This window comes from Mauremys mutica, chromosome 5 (assembly GCF_020497125.1).
Source record: "Mauremys mutica isolate MM-2020 ecotype Southern chromosome 5, ASM2049712v1, whole genome shotgun sequence".
NCBI classification, from domain to species: domain Eukaryota; kingdom Metazoa; phylum Chordata; order Testudines; family Geoemydidae; genus Mauremys; species Mauremys mutica.
This window is the reverse complement of record NC_059076.1, coordinates 125,193,631-125,205,255: the sequence shown is the minus strand read 5'-3', so window position 1 is coordinate 125,205,255 and position 11,625 is coordinate 125,193,631. Positions and strand designations below refer to the sequence as shown.

The 11,625-nt window shown below is 40.4% G+C and overlaps 1 long non-coding RNA gene across 1 annotated transcript; it reads left to right on the top strand.

Moving 5' to 3' along the window:
- Window positions 1-206: 206 nt before the first annotated feature.
- LOC123370839 lies at window positions 207-3,627 on the top strand. The gene is made up of 3 exons (XR_006579589.1): window positions 207-325; window positions 416-576; window positions 3,552-3,627. It is a non-coding gene; the product is annotated as an uncharacterized LOC123370839 (long non-coding RNA).
- Window positions 3,628-11,625: the final 7,998 nt, after the last annotated feature.

Below are 11,625 nucleotides of genomic sequence, written 5' to 3'. Positions count from 1 at the left end.
ATGTGTCCCTCGTCTATATCACAACTAGCAGGCATAGTAGACCACTTTCAAGCATTCTAAAAAAACACCATTCTGACTAAAGTTGCCTCTCACAGGAGGCCTGATAAATGAATCCTAGATTATCCTGTTCCAGGAGATCGTATAGAATTTGGGTTTTTTTTTTCAATTTTTATAATTTAAAATATCTTAATCCATTGTTTATTTTTCCTAGATTTCAGAACATCTGCCACTTGTTACCTTGCTGCTCCAGCAATGCATATGTTTCAGGATCCTGAGATAGATGTTCCATAGACCCAAGGGCTAGGGCAGCATGGATCATAATGTGGTATTCATCCTATAGTAATCCATTTAAACCAAAAACAGTATTAAAGACCCCAACAGTAATCCTTGTGTCTCTATGTAACCTTTACTACAGACATAAATTACGACTAGAGATCAAAGACTACTTGGACAGAACCATGTAGGACAGCCCTGCAGAACCTACCTGCCCCTTGGACCTTCTTAATGGAGATTGAGAGAAACCCAGATTATAATACAGCCCTCCAAGATCTGAACTTCCCCTACAAACCCAATCTAGTAAGTAACACATCCTTTGGCAGGTCTTACTAATTAAGTGTAATGGAGTGTTTTCCACCCCTCTGCTGCTTTCTCGTTGGCCTTCTCCCTTCACCCAAGCAGAATTAACTCCCCCTCCCTTTCTTGTCTGCTTTTAATAATGAAGGCTAAGTCATTTAAGAAGGGAGACTACTAGACCCATCTTGAAACTCTCTGCTATAACATTACAGAAACCTGGTAGGCAAACCTTTGCCTGAGAACAGAGCCAAACACAAAGAGATTATTTGGTGGCAGGAGATGTCACTTTTAACTGTTCCTCAAAGTCAAGCACTAAACTCACTTGTTAAGGTCACCTCTTAGGTCTGCTGTGATACAGCCTGTCACTTCCCCTACCAGGCAAGGCCTTTTGACACTGATAACAAATGGCACTCTGTCTCCATTACTGCTGGTAAATTCCTAACTATGAAGATGGATAGGGCTGGAGTCTCCAGTTAGGGTTCAGACATTGCTTTGAGAACTGGCCCTTTCTCTTAAAATACAGATGATAGAGAAAACAAGGACAAGGGAGCTGCAAGGTATGAAAGCAGCTGTTATTTTAAGGGGGCTTTGTCAACTTGAAATCTAGTCAAATGTTTTGGGTTTGTTTCAGATTATTTTCCATGCCATTGATTCTCTCTACCACTTTTGTGTGGTCCTACAATCACATTTTCCTATTATATTAAATGTTTTTCCTCCCCTGTTGCTGTGAGACAGATTCCCACAAACAGAGAAAAATGATTGACCCTGTTAGGTGGTGGGGTGTGTGTGGAGAACAGTGAAAATGGCTATATGTTCTCTAATCACTTCCAGTTAGGACTAATCTTAAATTCTACTTATGAAGGATCCAATATTTTGCTAGACTACAGAGGGATGCACTTTAGTACATCCCACCTAATATACCATTTCTCATCTCCAGCATTCATAGCCAAGCGTTTCTTGTAAATACTTTCATTTTTCAACACAGATTGAGACAGTGAGGTTGGATTTACTCCAGGGGAAGAGTAATCACCTATAATGTTGTGGTTTCTCAGATGAACTTACAGGATTTAGTATGTAATTATTTATGAATTATTCAGAAATCACTGTTCCCATTTACAAGCTGGGAATATTGTGCTGTTATAAGCAGAATGGAAACTGCTTTGTGCTCACTGACACTTTATCCTGCCCCAAGAGTGTCTGTGCCACAAATGTTATTTCGTTGAACGAGAAAGGGAATCTGTGGGAAAATTAGTACACCTCTACCTCGATATAATGCGACCGAATATAACACAAATTTGGATATAACGCGGTAAAGCAGTGCTCCAGAGGGGCGGGGCTGCGCACTCTGGTGGATCAAAGCAAGTTCAATATAACGCGGTTTCACCTATAACGCAGTAAGATTTTTTGGCTCCCGAGGACAGCGTTCTATCGAGGCAGAGGTGTATGTGATCATGTAAATAAAGACTATTATAATACATGCATGCACAGGGTCCTAAATTATATTGCATAGGCAGTCTTAATTTTGGCATTTCCTATCTTTTGAGTGCTTGACTTGCTCCCTCAATGCTCTTTTAACATGTTTTGGGTTAGGGAGACAAGGTGGGTGAGGTAATGTCTTTCATTGGACCAGCTTCTGTTGGTGAGAGAGACTTGCTTTCAAGCTTACTCAGAGCTCTTCCTCAGGTCACTGTGTAGCTTGAAAGCTTGTCTCTCTCACCAACAGAAGCTGGTCCAATAGAAGATATTACCTCACCCACCTTGTCTCTCTAATATCCTGAGATGAACTTTGCAACAACACTGTGTAAACATGTTTTGTTTGTAATTTCTTAGGTTTATAAAACAGCAAAGTGGAAAAGAAATTCATCATGTGGAAACATAGACATTAACATGGGCCATCAGTAGGGTTGGAATCTTTACCTCCATAGCACAGATCTCTGACATTTCAGCTAACTGATAGCAGGCTGATTGGCCACTAGACAAGGATGAGACACACACTTTGCCAGTGGGTTTCACAGATGTTTGTTATAGCAGAGGGATAGCAAGCTGCAGGTATAGAATTATAGAAATGTAGGACTGGAAGGGACCACAGTAGATCAACTGATCCAGTCCCTTGCACTGAGAGAGGACTAAGTATTATCTGGACGATCCCTGACAGGTGTTTTTCTGACTAGTTCTTAAAAACCTCCAATCACAGAGGTTCCACAATCTCCCTAAGGTAATTTGTTCTAGTGCTTAACTATCCACATAGTCAGTAAGTTTTTCCTTATGTCTAATCTAAATCTCTTGCTGCAATTTAAGCCTATTCCTTCTTGTCCTTTCCACAGTGGCTAAGGAGAACAATTTACCATCCTTCTCTTTATAACAATCTTCTAGGTACTCGAAGACTATCATTATGTATCTCTTTAGTCTTCTCTTCTGCAGACTAAACAAGCCCATTTTTTTCAATCTTTCCTCATAGGTCATATTTTCGAGATCTTTAGTCATTTTGTTGCTCTCCTCTGGACTTTCTCCAGTTTGTCCACATCTTTCCTGAAGTGTTGTGCCCAGAACTGGACACAGTACTCCACCTGAGGCCTCATCAGTGCTGAGTAGTGTGGAAGAATTACTTCTCATGTCTTGTTTCCAACATTCTCACTTATACATTCCAGAATTATGTTTGGCAATTTTTTTGGCAACAGTATTACATTGTTGACTCATATTTAGTTTGTGATCCACTGTAACTATATAGTGGACCTTGGGTTCCATTCCAGGTTCTGGAAAGGTGTGTCCTCTAGTGGTCACAGACCCTTCTGCCCCTTTCTCTCTCCCCCCAAAAGTCTGACCCCTTTCCCCCTGTCTCAGACCTCTCTCTCTTCCCCCAACTCCCAATCCTAGCCTGGACCCTGGGCTTCTTGTCCCAATCTACCCCATCATATGGTTCTTTTCCCTTCTCGATTAATTAGATTCATTTCTCCTCTTTGTTCCCTGGGTACTAAAAGAGAGACAGTCTCCCAGCCCTCAGGACCACAGAGGCCTGCCCAAGCTGGAAGAAGCAATTGCAAAGGAAGTCCTTCTCAGCCCCAGTACCCAAGATGGAGTATGCTCAGTTGCTCTGTGGGGATGGTATGTGCAAAGTTCTGTTGGCACATAGAAACTGTGAGGGGATTGAGCAGGTCCAATACAGACCGATTCTTCAGAGAATTTAGCTGCCAACCTTTTAACAAGTCTGGACTGAGAATGTGTGAAACGAGATTTTTTTTCTAAGGCTTATAACTTGGCCAGGGTTTCTCACTGAGACATCCTTGATACAAAGGCCACATTTCAAACCCCTTCTCCAAAGCATGGAGGTGCAAGACCATTTCAACAAAATGGTTGTATGATTTTTTTCTAACGTGGACAAAACAACACATTTTCCCCTAGGTTGGTCCTCAGAAGTACATGGTTTCAGCAAAAACAGTGTAACTAAATTCAGCCTAAGGCAGACAGCTGACATAGAAAATGTCAGCCCAAATGGTTAAAGACTAGCAAAGTTATAAGAGCCTAATAATAGATCTTATGCTGGAAAGTGTACCTGTGCCACCGATAATGAACAATAAAATTGAACCTTGGTAAAATTAATCTTCAAAAATGTATTTCAAATGCTATACAGCATTTGCTGTTTTAAATTAGTTTTTCCAATGGTCCATACAGCTGTGCATATGCATTAGAATTACTGCAAGAAATGAAGGAAGCAGAAAAGGGGAGCAGGGAGAACCAAGTCTCAACTTAAACTCCCCACCCACAAAAGCCAGGAAAAGTAAAGCTGGGTGCACTTTTTCAACCAAAACTTTTTTTAGTGAAAAATGCAGATTTGGGAAACAGAATTTGTATCAATTTCACCAAATAGTTTAAGTAAAAAAATCTTAAAAGAAAAATTAAAAAAAAAATCTAAATGTTTCCACATTTTTGGATCAGGACATTTTGATTTTTCAGTTTGAAATGATTTTGTTTAGAAATTTCCTTTAATTTTATTTAATAATTTACAAAACTCCTCAAAATTAAAATGAACCATTTTGTTTTGGGTTAAACAAAATGTCTTGCTCAACCCAAAACAATTTTTTGATATGCCAAAATTTTTTGGTTTTGGTTCAACCCCAAACTCCTCCCCATCCCTCCTGGCCCGATATTTTCCGAATTCCTAGTGAACCAAAAAATCCATTATTCATCCACCTATACAGCAAAATAAACTGTAGGACTCAGCCTCTTCTGTTGTTTGATGAGACGGTCTAGCTGAAATTTTGGAAAACATTTTGAAGTCTGTGTTTGCTATAAATAGTATTTTAAAAGTTATCACATTCAGTAATTTATTTTTCCAAGCTCTTGTTACAGGAGAACCTATGCCCTTCCATTCTGGCAGTTAGTTATTTTTTGCCCAACATCAGTGCAATACAGGTTTTTTTTTGTTTTTGTTTTTTTAAAGCTACGCATATTTATGTCCTCAGGTCCCTCTCAATACCAAACTTGATGTAGGGATACGTTTTGTAATAAATAGATTGTTAACATACAGGAAAATATTTTTCAAGTATTGTCCAATGACCAAACATCCATGAAGCGTGTGTGATAATTTTGAGTAGAGTGGTTAGAACATGAAGGGATGCTTTCCTCCATCCTGTGAAATTTCAGAATGTTTCACTGTGGCAGCTTTATTTTAATTTCCACTAAAGAAACCTTTCCAGGCAATACCTGGTCCCATAACTGTAACCAAAAGGTGGCAGCATATTGTTTGCTATTCCTTTTCTCTCACTTTATGGAAATACTAGCAATGAGCGACTCAACTTTACTCCATCAATCTGCAGAGATGCCAGGAAGACTGGTATAATCATGCTGAGTAAGGCATGCAGCCAGGTGATGACTAATGTAAATTCAGCTGTTTGTTTAAAAGAAAGGTGGGAATGGAATGCATTCCCATGGAATACAGGCCTGTTATCTCAGTTGGTTCAATGGTTTGCACCTCATTTATTAGGCTTTTGGCACAAGATTGGAAACACCTCTGAAGAAAGGTTACATTTTAGCTCACTGTTAGTCTGCTGAGGTAGCTTCAGGAAGAACAAGTCCTTTACTGCTTGTTAATTAATCTAGGCATCGTAAACAGACTATGAAAAGCCTCAGGTGTGTTATTGATCTGTGAGACTTGTGCCAAATTTTGTCCCGAGTGCCCATCTTGGATAACTGGACTGGGTGCTGGTGACCTCCCCAGGACCAGGTCAGGGAGGAGGAGTCCTTCACACAGAAGTATACAAGAATGAAATGGTATGAATATACCAGTCAAGGTTTTGCTGAATGACTGCATCTGTTTAAAGGCTTCCTATGCTCCTGAAAGATATGCAGATGTCCAGTTCCCAGCTTCAATGGTAAGGGGCATGTGTGTGTATGTGTTCTGGACATCACTTGCTCTCTGGACTACAGCAATGCAATGAATCTGGGCATGAAGCCAGGAGCCCTTAGGAAACTCCAACTAGTACAGAACACTGCAGCATGACTCCTCAGCAACACAGGCCAGTGAGAGCACAGGAGCCTGTCTTCCATGTCCTCTGCTGGCTTCCCACAGACTATCGAGTCCAGTTCCAGGTCTCAGCCTTTGCCTTCAAGGCTCTCAGTGGCCTGGGCCTAGGATATTTAAAATATCACCTAATGTTCTGGGATGAGGACCATTGTTGACAACTCTACTCCCCAGACACAATGGAGCTTTCTACCACGGGGTAAAGCTTGTCTGTGCCAGAGACAGTTTTCTCAGGTGAGGTTCACAGACTGTGGAACAAGGAACCAAGAACCATCATAAACATTACCACTTTCTGTACTAAGTGCCAGGAGCACTCCTTCAACCTGCCTTCTCTAACTTAACCACAGAGCGATGGGTGCATGTGTTTAAAAAAAAAAAATCTCTCAAAATGTTACTGTGACAGTGTACCCAAAAAGGCTTAATGGGGTGGGTGTGCTCATAAATGTATGTATGATATAACTGGAATAGAGTTTTGCTACATATGCTATGTAACATATCTATGTAAAGGTTATGATCTACTGGTTATGTTCATCCTAGTTGTATGCAGGCACCATTTGTGTGTTCAAAGTTGTGAACATTGGCTGTATAATTGCTTGATTTCTAAGTAGCCTTAGTTAGAACGTTTGGTCACTTCTTGGGAAAGGAATGTGCAAATTAGGTGCTCAATCTGGAAGCACTTAACAGACAAAAGAGCTTGGAAGGCTCCAATCCACAAGTCTTCCTGGAGACATACAAGATACCATGTGGAAATTGGCTTCTGCCTGTAAAGACTGAGTCATGCATGGACATGTGACTTACCCAGGTGATTCCAGAACTCCATCTTGGAGCTGGTCTTTGCATAGGAGTGAGGAAGGGGGTCTCCACCCACAAGAGAGTCTATTTAAACCCGTGAGAGACCCCTCCATTTGGTCTTCAGCTGGCTAAAGAAGGAACCTCTCCACCTCCCCAGGATACTTAAAGGAAACTGGAACAAAGGACAGTAACTACAGGGGATGTGAGTGATTGCTGGACCCAGGCTAAAAGGAGATTAGTCTGTAAAAGGGAGCATTCTGGAACTGGTGAGGATCCTATCTGTATTTAGTTTGATTAGACATAGATTTGTGTATTTTATTTTGCTTGGTAACTTACTTTGTTCTGTCTGTTACTACTTGGAACCACTTAGATCCTACTTTCTGTGTTTAATAAAATCACTTTTTACTTATTAACTCAGAGTATGTATTGATACCTGGGGGAGCAAACAATTGTACATATCTCTCTATCAGTGTTATAGGGGGCGAACAATTTATGAGTTTATCCTGCATAAGCTTTATACAGGGTAAAATGGATTTATTTGGGTTTAGACCCCATTGGGAGTTGGGCATCTGGGTGCTAAAGACAAACACACTTCTGTGAGCTGTTTTCAGGTAAACCTGCAGCTTTGGGGCAGGTAATTCAGACTGGGTTTTGTTGAAGTAGACAACAGTGTCTGGCTCAGCAAGACAGTGTTGCCAGCACAGAATGCTCGAGGCAGCAACAGTGGTTCCTTGCCCGGTGTGCTTTGCTTCAATAAACACACCAAGGTGGAGAATGCAGAAAAAGTTTATTTGAGATCTCAAATAGCAGGATGCTCGGAGACAGACACGTCTCAAATCAAGCACACACACATAAGCTGTGTGTCTCTTCTTATACATGATTTCAGCTAGGCATCTCTATTACCCCCCACTATTCTCCTCCCCCTCCTTTACTTCCCTCCTATATAGTAGACACATTGTATAGCTAGCAATTACACTAAACAGGTTAAATCATCCTTGACAGCAAACAATTTATCTTGTTAGTAACTTTTCAAGGCTGTTAGCTTGGTTTACTTTTGAATTTATTACTTTGCCCCCCCTCCTCCTTCTAAGCCAGATACAAATAGGCCCCCTTTTATTATCTCCTGGTGCCAGTGTTGCACTGACAAGGAGCAGTTACACATTCCATTCTTAATTCTGGCTCGCAAGGTCAATCAGAGTCCAACATGGAAACGGTTTGGACAAGCTTAGCATCAACCCTGATTCATTCAGGCCTGGTACAGAAAGGCTTCATTAACACTGTGGTTTTCCACCCTCCTGAGTTACCTAGGGTTATGCCTAATGACACCAACAACAGGGTGCTGAAGTCCTGAGCTGGCAGGGAAAACAGGGATAGAAGTAGACTTGGCACAGGGGAGTTTCTGTGATCCAACCCGTCACAGTTATACTGAACAAATAAATCTTCCCCTGCTTTTTTTGTTCATGCAAATATATGGGGGGAGAAGGCAAGATGAGAATTACTTCATGAAGTGTCTTATTTCTTTAATTGCTGCTGTGACAGGTATGAGTTAATACAATTTTCACTGTGCCAGCATGAGCAGATTTCAAAGCTGCTTGACTGTTGCTTTCTCTGTTTCCCGTCTCTTGCTGAACAGCTGGTCTCTAGAAACAGAGGAAATGTTTCCATTGGGAGATTTCAAAGCCAGCTTGAAAGAAAAGGGACAGAGGGTACATCAATATGTTCTCTTCCCTCACTCTTTCCCTCCCTGCACTATTAAAACACTCCAATTTGGGAATTGTCTTTGTATTACTGGCTAATTTCATGCCTTCATGGACCCAGAGTCATGTGTTCAGCTGAGTCTGTCTTTGACCTTTTAATTAGCTGGCCACTGTGAACAGAAATTCTATTTTCCTTTATCCTTTACTTCAAAAATATCTGCAGCACAAAGTTATGTACAAAACACACAAAACTTACAAGTCTGCATGTGAGAATGAGAATGCCAATGCAGTTTGGGGTAGCATGGGCAGTGTCCCAATACTGCTCCATTACATTTGTTGTGGGGATGAAGGTGCTTTTTGAAGTTGCTGTGCTTGTGTCTGATCTAAATGAAGATGGTTTAATTGGGATCTTAAGGCTGCCTTTTCTTTACTCTGAAGAGTTATTTCTGCTCCCCAGTCCTTTTATACTTTTCTCATTCTCTCCACTGACATGTACAATTTTCTCTCTCTCTTTTTGGGTTGGGAAGGCAGGCCAGAATTAAAACTCCTTCAAGAGTGTCATTCTATTAATAAAACACCCAGAGATGCACCTGTCCATTAAGATAGGGGGTTGGACTAGATGACCTCCTGAGGTCCCTTCCAACCCTGAGATTCTATGATACTGGGTGCTAGTCATTGCTACTCTGGGCCAGATTTAAATCACTAACCTTGAGTTAAAGGGTTTTTCATGTTGTTACCAAGCTTTCGAGCCACCTGGTTCCCTGACTTCACTCTTAGGAAAAAGTGACAATTTAGTATTTCCCTTTTTAAGTTAGAGCTATGTCTACACTATGCACCTTTTAGCGACACAGCTACGCCGCTAAAAGGTGCACAATGTTGTCGCTGTTTGTTAGCAGGAGAGAGCTCTCCTGGGGAGTCCTGCCGACAAAAAACTTCCACCCAACAAGAGTCCTGCCGACAAAGCGCTGTTCACACTGGTGCTTTTTGTTGGCAAAACTTTTGTGTTCGGGGGCGTGTGTTTTTTTCATGCCCCTGAACGACAAAAGTTTTGTCCTTCATGTTCCAGTGTAGACAAAGCCTAAGTTTTTTGAATATTTAGAAAAAGGCAGATAGAAATGTTTTCAAAAGGGCCTAAGTCCCAATTAGTCAGTGAGTGGCTTGCATTGTCTAAGCCACTCTTAAAAACAAACAAAACAATCAGCAACAACCCCAAGCCAAAAATTCCACTGTGCATGTGAAAAAAACATTTATACGCTCAACTCCTTTTTTAAAAGTACTGAAGAGATTTTCTTCAAATGTGGCTTGCACCATAACTACAAAACAATCCAACTTTAAATAAAAAAAGTTTGAGCCAACTGTGAATGATGCAAGGTCAATATCTTTTCCTGGAATAAGTGAGGAATAGTGCATTTGTTTAGTTTTTACACAAACTGAATCAATTCTCTTCAAAGTGTCTCTCCCCCACCCATCCCCGATTCACTTCTGTGATGAGACTAAGTGTGGAAAATTACAGACTCAAATGCATTTGTTTGCAAGAGCCATGAGCAATTGAAGAGGTTAAGTGAGGGGTTATAATGGAAGTTGGAATTCAACTTTAACTGCAGAGTGAGCAGTAGCACATGCTAATTTATCTGTCATGTGCAATGTGTATTTTTCAGATACTGAATGCAGCCGTGGTCTTGTTTGTGTTAAAAAGAGATTTTTCTTATTATTGTTACTTAAAACCCTTTGTTTGCCTGAACCATGTTGTAAAACTGCCATAAATCCATTGGGACTTGTGGTTTTTTTCTTTTTCTATTTTGAATCTTGAAAAATTCTCACTTCAACTTGCACAGTTTAAAAAAAACGGACAATATGAAAACCACATGCCCTAAGTGTGAACACATTTTCCCCTCCATGATTCAGAGCAGTATTGGATTGTACTGTAACTCTTCAAAGGTGGCAGTATTGTGACAGCAAAATTAGCATATCACAAGTGTTCCATTAGCACAGACATGGCAAGAATATGTGCTTTGAAAAATAAGAGCTTTTAACCCCCCCACACAACCTCTTTCCTCTTTACCCTGATGCAATTTCCAAGGTGCAGTCGGAAAGCTAGTTAAAAGAAATCTCCCTTCTGAGATGAGATTGTTCTGTGGGGAGGAAAACCCAGAGATGACTGCACAGAACAGTTGCCTTGGCATTAGAAAAACATCTGAGAAACAGAAAGCTTTGTATTTTTGTCTTCTTTTCTTTGACACAGGGAGTGGCCATTAGGACTACAGCTTTGCACGATCGAGGGGATTTAAGTATGCCCTAAAAATAATAATGAAATGTACTGTGGAATCCCAGCATATGTGTTTGTTGGGAACTCTATTCCAATGCATAGCTTTTCAACTTGCAGGTTGTGAACTGGACTCCGTGTCTATCTGGCCCATATCTAGGGTTCCTAGGCAGTATGGTAATACAAATAAATAGTTATATTAATAATAATAGAGCTGTGTGAGTAACAGATTTTTCACTAGCAATTTCAAAATACTGAAAAAAATTTGTTTGGATCAACATAACATTGACACCTTTCAGAATTTTTAGTGAATCAAAAAGTCAGAGACAAAAAAAGTAGTTTCAGGGTGAACAAAATGTTTTGTTTCAGTGTTGACCATTTTTAAAGGATGTTGGGTGTTTTAAATTAAATTGAAGGAAATTTCCGAACAAAATTGTTTTGAACTGAAAAACTGAAACAGTGTTACCTTTTCTGAAGTGTTTTTGTAACAAAAATAATTTGGCAACGTCAGCACAAATTTGTAAAATATTTCAGTATAACCAAATCTTCATTTTTTTTGCTGAAAAAACTTTCAGGGGAAATTTTTTGACCAGCACTGGTTGTGATCACCTGGCCCATCCTGGATGGGTGTTCCGGGGGTGGAAAAGGCAGGTCTTTAGTATGGAAAAGTTGGAGAAAAATTTTCTCTATGGCACAGGTGCCTTTCTTAAGGCATCCCCAGGATACTCTAAATCTGAAGCAAATAGCAGAGGTGACTTTCATTCTGTTGAGCTTGAAACTGT